This window comes from Phyllobates terribilis, unplaced genomic scaffold (assembly GCF_046119375.1).
Source record: "Phyllobates terribilis strain yellow unplaced genomic scaffold, ASM4611937v1 Scaffold_5__5_contigs__length_657084704, whole genome shotgun sequence".
In the NCBI taxonomy this organism is placed as follows: domain Eukaryota; kingdom Metazoa; phylum Chordata; class Amphibia; order Anura; family Dendrobatidae; genus Phyllobates; species Phyllobates terribilis.
In genome coordinates this window covers 124,020,462-124,034,205 of record NW_027362765.1, presented here as the reverse complement: position 1 = coordinate 124,034,205, position 13,744 = coordinate 124,020,462, and the positions used below count along the sequence as shown (strand labels likewise).

At 43.9% G+C, this 13,744-nt stretch overlaps 1 protein-coding gene across 4 annotated transcripts in view; it reads right to left on the bottom strand.

Annotated features, from left to right (window-relative positions):
* Positions 1 to 13,744, bottom strand: part of MYT1 (myelin transcription factor 1) — a 211,672-nt gene that overhangs the window by 46,309 nt on the left and 151,619 nt on the right. The gene's annotated exons all lie outside the window — the stretch shown is intronic.

Below are 13,744 nucleotides of genomic sequence, written 5' to 3'. Positions count from 1 at the left end.
GTATTCCAGTCTAAGCAAGTTTTCACCTTTCCACTCTTTAGGCAAAAATTAGATCGGAGTAGATATCGATGCTGGGACCCTCAATTTTTGTCAGAATGTGGGACTTACGTATGTTCTGCAGTCTCCCCTAACTGTGACCTTCTGCTCTATCCAAGTCCATGGCACTGACAAAGATATTCAAGCACATGTGTTACCTGCCTCTCCATTCATCTCCTCCTGGCCGCAGTCTTGGGCTAGTGGGGAATAGAAGAACACAAGTCCCCCATTTTTAGGGCTCGCTCACTGCTGTGCGATGTTTTATCGGATAGCACTTGGCCCAGTGTTATTCTATGGGGCAGTACAGATCTATGATTTTTTTCTCATGCCGATTCGGCGCATGCTGTGAGTGGATCAAATAATCGGCTCACGGGCACCCATACAAGTCTATAGGTGGATGTGAAACATTGGACTGCACTCGGATGTCATCTGAGTGAGGTCAGATTTATGCGGTCTCAGACAATGGAGAAATTATGTTCTCCATCTTCTCATCACGTGCACTGTGATTTTCTCATCCGAGAGAATCTCATCACACTAAGGTGACACTCGGATCAAGCCCTGACAGAGTTTGATCCAAGTGTCATTAGCATAATCGGCCTCGATGAGACAATATACGGCAGTGTGAATAAGCCCTTACACTCAGTCTCAGCAGCGGGATCTGTTCCATCTAATAGTTATCAAGTATCCATGGTTTGGTAATATCTTGCTTAGTCCGGAATACCCCTTTGATGCAATGCCATTCTTCAGTGTAAGGAAAGAGGGAGTGAAATCTACTTGACCCTCCTATCCAGGAATAGTGGTGTGCAGTGGTAGCCCAAAGTGTTGGCCTCATTTTGCTTTTGACTTTGGGTTTTCCTGTTGTTTGGTACAGCCCAGGATATACTCATGGACTTCTTGTAATGGCCATGAGGAGCCATATGTCTATATATATATCAGGACAATGGCCTCGCTGTCAGGGGTGTAAACCAAAATCAGGAGTGGAACAATCAAAGGAAAAGTATAATAGAAACACGTCACCACTTCTGGATTTATCACCCACTCCTGGTTTTCGGCTACAAATACTGATGGAAAATACTGACCAGATACTGATAGTGTGAAAGTGGCCGTAGAAAGACTTTTGGCCAAGCCTGCCACTGTGACAACATTACATTTTCTTAATGGATCAAACTGCCTCCCGACTAACCCCCTGACAAAGACGTAGCAAACGCATTACAAGGTTTGATATCTAAATTCCCTTTGAGAGGTGATGCATGTTGCGTAGTCTCCATTTTGCTCTCTCCAGGGCACGGGCACTGAAGTTCTGCTTTGTATGTGTTTGCGGAGCAGAACACTTTCCATCCAATTTATTCTACTTGGATGCTCTCTGGGCTCTTCTATTTCCTCAAGAAAAAAAAAAGCCTTTGGAGAAATCTGCTTTCTAATTATTGTGTATACGCTGGGTAGCATTGCTGTATCCACTGCTCTACATCCCAGGCGCTTGCTATCAGTAGACATTACACTTACTGGGTGGGAGGATGTAAAAGGCTCAGAGCCCCCACGTCTTGGATATAGACTAACGAGATGTTGGGTCATTACAGACAATTATAATCTGAATGTGATCCATGATCGCTTGGTGGTCCATGGGCAAGGATCAGTCACCTCGGTAAGCCTCCCCCCATCTAATTTAATTATTGCTGAGCTGCTCAGTTCATTAGCCATTAATTTCAGCCTGTGAGGACGTATTCTGCCGTATTCTACGTATCCAATCATCTGTTTCTTTACCTAATTTTTTCCTTCTACAGCGATTTATTCCTGTTTCACAATTGTGCAGGTTTTTTTTTTGTTTTAAATCTCGTGGCACCACGTATCTGACAGCTGTAACCGTGGCTTGTTTTGACTGTATTCCCTCTGGGGGTGTCCTCCCCGCTGCTTGATTTAAATACCCCTGACAGCGAGGCCATTGTTAGCTCTGACTTGAGTAGACAAATAAACAGGAGTTACATCCTGATCAGCCAGCACAAAGGATTGCTGCTCACTCCACGTGACACTCCAGAGAGTGCACATTTATTAACATGTCACTGCTGCACGTCAGAGCCACAGATCCTATACAAATACATAAACTGCACAACCCTCATACAAATACACATACCGCACAGGCCTCATACAAATACACATACTGCACAGCCCTCATACACATACACATACCGCACAGCCCTCATACAAATACACATACCGCACAGCCCTCATACAAATACACATACTGCACAGACCTCATACAAATACATAAACTGCACAACCCTCATACAAATACACATACCGCACAGCCCTCATACAAATACACATACCGCACAGCCCTCATACAAATACACATACTGCACAGCCCTCATACAAATACATAAACTGCACAACCCTCATACAAATACACATACCGCACAGGCCTCATACAAATACACATACTGCACAGCCCTCATACAAATACACATACTGCACAGCCCTCATACAAATACACATACTGCACAGGCCTCATACAAATATACATACTGCACAGCCCTCATACACATACACATACTGCACAGGCCTCATACAAATATACATACTGCACAGCCCTCATACACATACACATACTGCACAGGCCTCATACAAATATACATACTGCACAGCCCTCATACACATACACATACTGCACAGGCCTCATACAAATATACATACTGCACAGCCCTCATACACATACACATACCGCACAGCCCTCATACAAATATACATACTGCACAGCCCTCATACACATACACATACCGCACAGCCCTCATACAAATACACATACCGCACAGCCCTCATACAAATACACATACTGCATAGCCCTCATACAAATACACATACTGCACAGCCCTCATACAAATACACATACCGCACAGCCCTCATACAAATATACATACTGCACAGCCCTCATACAAATACACATACCGCACAGGCCTCATACAAATACACATACCGCACAGCCCTCATACAAATACACATACCGCACAGCCCTCATACAAATACACATACTGCACAGCCCTCATACAAATACACATACCGCACAGCCCTCATACAAATACACATACCGCACAGCCCTCATACAAATACACATACTGCACAGCCCTCATACAAATACACATACTGCACAGCCCTCATACAAATACACATACCGCACAGCCCTCATACAAATACACATACCGCACAGCCCTCATACAAATACACATACCGCACAGCCCTCATACAAATACACATACTGCACAGCCCTCATACAAATACACATACTGCACAGGCCTCATACAAATATACATACTGCACAGCCCTCATACACATACACATACTGCACAGCCCTCATACAAATATACATACTGCACAGCCCTCATACAAATACACATACTGCACAGCCCTCATACAAATATACATACTGCACAGCCCTCATACACATACACATACCGCACAGCCCTCATACAAATATACATACTGCACAGCCCTCATACACATACACATACCGCACAGCCCTCATACAAATACACATACCGCACAGCCCTCATACAAATACACATACTGCACAGCCCTCATACAAATACACATACTGCATAGCCCTCATACAAATACACATACTGCACAGCCCTCATACAAATACACATACTGCACAGCCCTCATACAAATACACATACTGCACAGCCCTCATACAAATACACATACTGCACAGCCCTCATACAAATACACATACTGCACAGCCCTCATACAAATACACATACTGCACAGCTCTCATACAAATACACATACTGCACAGGCCTCATACAATTACACATACCGCACAGGCCTCATACAATTACACATACCGCACAGGCCTCATACAAATACACATACTGCACAGGCCTCATACAAATACACATACCGCACAGCCCTCATACAAATACACATACCGCACAGGCCTCATACAAATACACATACCGCACAGGCCTCATACAAATACACATACTGCACAGCCCTCATACAAATACACATACTGCACAGCCCTCATACAAATACACATACCGCACAGCCCTCATACAAATACACATACTGCACAGCCCTCATACAAATACACATACCGCACAGCCCTCATACAAATACACATACTGCACAGCCCTCATACAAATACACATACTGCACAGGCCTCATACAAATACACATACCGCATAGCCCTCATACAAATACACATACTGCACAGCCCTCATACAAATATACATACTGCACAGCCCTCATACAAATACACATACTGCACAGCCCTCATACAAATATACATACTGCACAGCCCTCATACAAATACACATACTGCATAGCCCTCATACAAATACACATACTGCACAGCCCTCATACAAATATACATACTGCACAGCCCTCATACACATGCACATACCGCACAGGCCTCATAAAAATACACATACTGCACAGCCCTCATACAAATACACATACTGCATAGCCCTCATACAAATACACATACTGCACAGCCCTCATACAAATACACATACCGCACAGCCCTCATACAAATACACATACCGCACAGCCCTCATACACATACTGCACAGGCCTCATACAAATACACATACTGCACAGCCCTCATACAAATACACATACTGCACAGCCCTCATACAAATACACATACCGCACAGCCCTCATACAAATACACATACTGCACAGCCCTCATACACATACACATACTGCACAGGCCTCATACAAATACACATACTGCACAGCCCTCATACAAATACACATACTGCACAGCCCTCATACAAATACACATACTGCACAGCCCTCATACAAATACACATACCGCACAGCCCTCATACAAATACACATACCGCACAGCCCTCATACAAATACACATACTGCACAGACCTCATACAAATACATAAACTGCACAACCCTCATACAAATACACATACCGCACAGCCCTCATACAAATACACATACCGCACAGCCCTCATACAAATACACATACTGCACAGCCCTCATACAAATACATAAACTGCACAACCCTCATACAAATACACATACCGCACAGGCCTCATACAAATACACATACTGCACAGCCCTCATACAAATACACATACTGCACAGCCCTCATACAAATACACATACTGCACAGGCCTCATACAAATATACATACTGCACAGCCCTCATACACATACACATACTGCACAGGCCTCATACAAATATACATACTGCACAGCCCTCATACACATACACATACTGCACAGGCCTCATACAAATATACATACTGCACAGCCCTCATACACATACACATACTGCACAGGCCTCATACAAATATACATACTGCACAGCCCTCATACACATACACATACCGCACAGCCCTCATACAAATATACATACTGCACAGCCCTCATACACATACACATACCGCACAGCCCTCATACAAATACACATACCGCACAGCCCTCATACAAATACACATACTGCATAGCCCTCATACAAATACACATACTGCACAGCCCTCATGCAAATACACATACCGCACAGCCCTCATACAAATATACATACTGCACAGCCCTCATACAAATACACATACCGCACAGGCCTCATACAAATACACATACCGCACAGCCCTCATACAAATACACATACCGCACAGCCCTCATACAAATACACATACTGCACAGCCCTCATACAAATACACATACCGCACAGCCCTCATACAAATACACATACCGCACAGCCCTCATACAAATACACATACTGCACAGCCCTCATACAAATACACATACTGCACAGCCCTCATACAAATACACATACTGCACAGCCCTCATACAAATACATAAACTGCACAACCCTCATACAAATACACATACCGCACAGGCCTCATACAAATACACATACTGCACAGCCCTCATACAAATACACATACTGCACAGCCCTCATACAAATACACATACTGCACAGGCCTCATACAAATATACATACTGCACAGCCCTCATACACATACACATACTGCACAGGCCTCATACAAATATACATACTGCACAGCCCTCATACACATACACATACTGCACAGGCCTCATACAAATATACATACTGCACAGCCCTCATACACATACACATACTGCACAGGCCTCATACAAATATACATACTGCACAGCCCTCATACACATACACATACCGCACAGCCCTCATACAAATATACATACTGCACAGCCCTCATACACATACACATACCGCACAGCCCTCATACAAATACACATACCGCACAGCCCTCATACAAATACACATACTGCATAGCCCTCATACAAATACACATACTGCACAGCCCTCATGCAAATACACATACCGCACAGCCCTCATACAAATATACATACTGCACAGCCCTCATACAAATACACATACCGCACAGGCCTCATACAAATACACATACCGCACAGCCCTCATACAAATACACATACCGCACAGCCCTCATACAAATACACATACTGCACAGCCCTCATACAAATACACATACCGCACAGCCCTCATACAAATACACATACCGCACAGCCCTCATACAAATACACATACTGCACAGCCCTCATACAAATACACATACTGCACAGCCCTCATACAAATACACATACCGCACAGCCCTCATACAAATACACATACCGCACAGCCCTCATACAAATACACATACCGCACAGCCCTCATACAAATACACATACTGCACAGCCCTCATACAAATACACATACTGCACAGGCCTCATACAAATATACATACTGCACAGCCCTCATACACATACACATACTGCACAGCCCTCATACAAATATACATACTGCACAGCCCTCATACAAATACACATACTGCACAGCCCTCATACAAATATACATACTGCACAGCCCTCATACACATACACATACCGCACAGCCCTCATACAAATATACATACTGCACAGCCCTCATACACATACACATACCGCACAGCCCTCATACAAATACACATACCGCACAGCCCTCATACAAATACACATACTGCACAGCCCTCATACAAATACACATACTGCATAGCCCTCATACAAATACACATACTGCACAGCCCTCATACAAATACACATACTGCACAGCCCTCATACAAATACACATACTGCACAGCCCTCATACAAATACACATACTGCACAGCCCTCATACAAATACACATACTGCACAGCCCTCATACAAATACACATACTGCACAGCTCTCATACAAATACACATACTGCACAGGCCTCATACAATTACACATACCGCACAGGCCTCATACAATTACACATACCGCACAGGCCTCATACAAATACACATACTGCACAGGCCTCATACAAATACACATACCGCACAGCCCTCATACAAATACACATACCGCACAGGCCTCATACAAATACACATACCGCACAGGCCTCATACAAATACACATACTGCACAGCCCTCATACAAATACACATACTGCACAGCCCTCATACAAATACACATACCGCACAGCCCTCATACAAATACACATACTGCACAGCCCTCATACAAATACACATACCGCACAGCCCTCATACAAATACACATACTGCACAGCCCTCATACAAATACACATACTGCACAGGCCTCATACAAATACACATACCGCATAGCCCTCATACAAATACACATACTGCACAGCCCTCATACAAATATACATACTGCACAGCCCTCATACAAATACACATACTGCACAGCCCTCATACAAATATACATACTGCACAGCCCTCATACAAATACACATACTGCATAGCCCTCATACAAATACACATACTGCACAGCCCTCATACAAATATACATACTGCACAGCCCTCATACACATGCACATACCGCACAGGCCTCATAAAAATACACATACTGCACAGCCCTCATACAAATACACATACTGCATAGCCCTCATACAAATACACATACTGCACAGCCCTCATACAAATACACATACCGCACAGCCCTCATACAAATACACATACCGCACAGCCCTCATACACATACTGCACAGGCCTCATACAAATACACATACTGCACAGCCCTCATACAAATACACATACTGCACAGCCCTCATACAAATACACATACCGCACAGCCCTCATACAAATACACATACTGCACAGCCCTCATACACATACACATACTGCACAGGCCTCATACAAATACACATACTGCACAGCCCTCATACAAATACACATACTGCACAGCCCTCATACAAATACACATACTGCACAGCCCTCATACAAATACACATACCGCACAGCCCTCATACAAATACACATACCGCACAGCCCTCATACAAATACACATACTGCACAGCCCTCATACAAATATACATACTGCACTGCCCCCATACACATACTACACAGTCCCCATACAAATACACATACTGCACTGCCCCATACACATACTACACAGTCCCCATACAAATAAACATACTGCACAGCCCTCATACAAATATACATACTGCACAGCCCTCATACAAATACACATACTGCACAGCCCTCATACACATACTATACATCCCCCACACAAATACACATACTGCACAGGCCTCATACAAATACACATACTGCACAGCCCTCATACAAATACACATACTACACAGACCTCATACAAATACACATACTGCACAGCCCTCATACAAATACACAAACCGCACAGCCCTCATACAAATACACATACTGCACAGCCCTCATACAAATACACATACCGCACAGCCCTCATACAAATACACGTACCACACAGGCCTCATACAAATACACATACTGCACAGCCCTCATACAAATACACATACTGCACAGGCCTCATACAAATACACATACCGCACAGCCCTCATACACATACACATACCGCACAGCCCTCATACAAATACACATACCGCACAGCCCTCATACAAATACACATACCGCACAGCCCTCATACAAATACACATACTGCACAGCCCTCATACAAATACACATACCGCACAGCCCTCATACAAATACACATACCGCACAGCCCTCATACAAATACACATACCGCACAGCCCTCATACAAATACACATACTGCACAGCCCTCATACAAATACACATACTGCACAGCCCTCATACAAATACACATACTGCACAGCCCTCATACAAATACACATACCGCACAGCCCTCATACAAATACACATACCGCACAGCCCTCATACAAATACACATACCGCACAGCCCTCATACAAATACACATACCGCACAGCCCTCGTACAAATACACATACTGCACAGCCCTCATACAAATACACATACCGCACAGCCCTCATACAAATACACATACCGCACAGGCCTCATACAAATACACATACCGCACAGCCCTCATACAAATACACATACCGCACAGCCCTCATACAAATACACATACTGCACAGCCCTCATACAAATACACATACTGCACAGCCCTCATACAAATACACATACCGCACAGCCCTCATACAAATACACATACCGCACAGCCCTCATACAAATACACATACTGCACTGCCCTCATACAAATATACATACTGCACAGCCCTCATACAAATACACATACCGCACAGCCCTCATACAAATACACATACTGCACAGCCCTCATACAAATACATAAACTGCACAACCCTCATACAAATACACATACCGCACAGGCCTCATACAAATACACATACTGCACAGCCCTCATACAAATACACATACTGCACAGCCCTCATACAAATACACATACTGCACAGGCCTCATACAAATATACATACTGCACAGCCCTCATACACATACACATACTGCACAGGCCTCATACAAATATACATACTGCACAGCCCTCATACACATACACATACTGCACAGGCCTCATACAAATATACATACTGCACAGCCCTCATACACATACACATACTGCACAGGCCTCATACAAATATACATACTGCACAGCCCTCATACACATACACATACCGCACAGCCCTCATACAAATATACATACTGCACAGCCCTCATACACATACACATACCGCACAGCCCTCATACAAATACACATACCGCACAGCCCTCATACAAATACACATACTGCATAGCCCTCATACAAATACACATACTGCACAGCCCTCATACAAATACACATACCGCACAGCCCTCATACAAATATACATACTGCACAGCCCTCATACAAATACACATACCGCACAGGCCTCATACAAATACACATACCGCACAGCCCTCATACAAATACACATACCGCACAGCCCTCATACAAATACACATACTGCACAGCCCTCATACAAATACACATACCGCACAGCCCTCATACAAATACACATACCGCACAGCCCTCATACAAATACACATACTGCACAGCCCTCATACAAATACACATACTGCACAGCCCTCATACAAATACACATACCGCACAGCCCTCATACAAATACACATACCGCACAGCCCTCATACAAATACACATACCGCACAGCCCTCATACAAATACACATACTGCACAGCCCTCATACAAATACACATACTGCACAGGCCTCATACAAATATACATACTGCACAGCCCTCATACACATACACATACTGCACAGCCCTCATACAAATATACATACTGCACAGCCCTCATACAAATACACATACTGCACAGCCCTCATACAAATATACATACTGCACAGCCCTCATACACATACACATACCGCACAGCCCTCATACAAATATACATACTGCACAGCCCTCATACACATACACATACCGCACAGCCCTCATACAAATACACATACCGCACAGCCCTCATACAAATACACATACTGCACAGCCCTCATACAAATACACATACTGCATAGCCCTCATACAAATACACATACTGCACAGCCCTCATACAAATACACATACTGCACAGCCCTCATACAAATACACATACTGCACAGCCCTCATACAAATACACATACTGCACAGCCCTCATACAAATACACATACTGCACAGCCCTCATACAAATACACATACTGCACAGCTCTCATACAAATACACATACTGCACAGGCCTCATACAATTACACATACCGCACAGGCCTCATACAATTACACATACCGCACAGGCCTCATACAAATACACATACTGCACAGGCCTCATACAAATACACATACCGCACAGCCCTCATACAAATACACATACCGCACAGGCCTCATACAAATACACATACCGCACAGGCCTCATACAAATACACATACTGCACAGCCCTCATACAAATACACATACTGCACAGCCCTCATACAAATACACATACCGCACAGCCCTCATACAAATACACATACTGCACAGCCCTCATACAAATACACATACCGCACAGCCCTCATACAAATACACATACTGCACAGCCCTCATACAAATACACATACTGCACAGGCCTCATACAAATACACATACCGCATAGCCCTCATACAAATACACATACTGCACAGCCCTCATACAAATATACATACTGCACAGCCCTCATACAAATACACATACTGCACAGCCCTCATACAAATATACATACTGCACAGCCCTCATACAAATACACATACTGCATAGCCCTCATACAAATACACATACTGCACAGCCCTCATACAAATATACATACTGCACAGCCCTCATACACATGCACATACCGCACAGGCCTCATAAAAATACACATACTGCACAGCCCTCATACAAATACACATACTGCATAGCCCTCATACAAATACACATACTGCACAGCCCTCATACAAATACACATACCGCACAGCCCTCATACAAATACACATACCGCACAGCCCTCATACACATACTGCACAGGCCTCATACAAATACACATACTGCACAGCCCTCATACAAATACACATACTGCACAGCCCTCATACAAATACACATACCGCACAGCCCTCATACAAATACACATACTGCACAGCCCTCATACACATACACATACTGCACAGGCCTCATACAAATACACATACTGCACAGCCCTCATACAAATACACATACTGCACAGCCCTCATACAAATACACATACTGCACAGCCCTCATACAAATACACATACCGCACAGCCCTCATACAAATACACATACCGCACAGCCCTCATACAAATACACATACTGCACAGACCTCATACAAATACATAAACTGCACAACCCTCATACAAATACACATACCGCACAGCCCTCATACAAATACACATACCGCACAGCCCTCATACAAATACACATACTGCACAGCCCTCATACAAATACATAAACTGCACAACCCTCATACAAATACACATACCGCACAGGCCTCATACAAATACACATACTGCACAGCCCTCATACAAATACACATACTGCACAGCCCTCATACAAATACACATACTGCACAGGCCTCATACAAATATACATACTGCACAGCCCTCATACACATACACATACTGCACAGGCCTCATACAAATATACATACTGCACAGCCCTCATACACATACACATACTGCACAGGCCTCATACAAATATACATACTGCACAGCCCTCATACACATACACATACTGCACAGGCCTCATACAAATATACATACTGCACAGCCCTCATACACATACACATACCGCACAGCCCTCATACAAATATACATACTGCACAGCCCTCATACACATACACATACCGCACAGCCCTCATACAAATACACATACCGCACAGCCCTCATACAAATACACATACTGCATAGCCCTCATACAAATACACATACTGCACAGCCCTCATGCAAATACACATACCGCACAGCCCTCATACAAATATACATACTGCACAGCCCTCATACAAATACACATACCGCACAGGCCTCATACAAATACACATACCGCACAGCCCTCATACAAATACACATACCGCACAGCCCTCATACAAATACACATACTGCACAGCCCTCATACAAATACACATACCGCACAGCCCTCATACAAATACACATACCGCACAGCCCTCATACAAATACACATACTGCACAGCCCTCATACAAATACACATACTGCACAGCCCTCATACAAATACACATACCGCACAGCCCTCATACAAATACACATACCGCACAGCCCTCATACAAATACACATACCGCACAGCCCTCATACAAATACACATACTGCACAGCCCTCATACAAATACACATACTGCACAGGCCTCATACAAATATACATACTGCACAGCCCTCATACACATACACATACTGCACAGCCCTCATACAAATATACATACTGCACAGCCCTCATACAAATACACATACTGCACAGCCCTCATACAAATATACATACTGCACAGCCCTCATACACATACACATACCGCACAGCCCTCATACAAATATACATACTGCACAGCCCTCATACACATACACATACCGCACAGCCCTCATACAAATACACATACCGCACAGCCCTCATACAAATACACATACTGCACAGCCCTCATACAAATACACATACTGCATAGCCCTCATACAAATACACATACTGCACAGCCCTCATACAAATACACATACTGCACAGCCCTCATACAAATACACATACTGCACAGCCCTCATACAAATACACATACTGCACAGCCCTCATACAAATACACATACTGCACAGCCCTCATACAAATACACATACTGCACAGCTCTCATACAAATACACATACTGCACAGGCCTCATACAATTACACATACCGCACAGGCCTCATACAATTACACATACCGCACAGGCCTCATACAAATACACA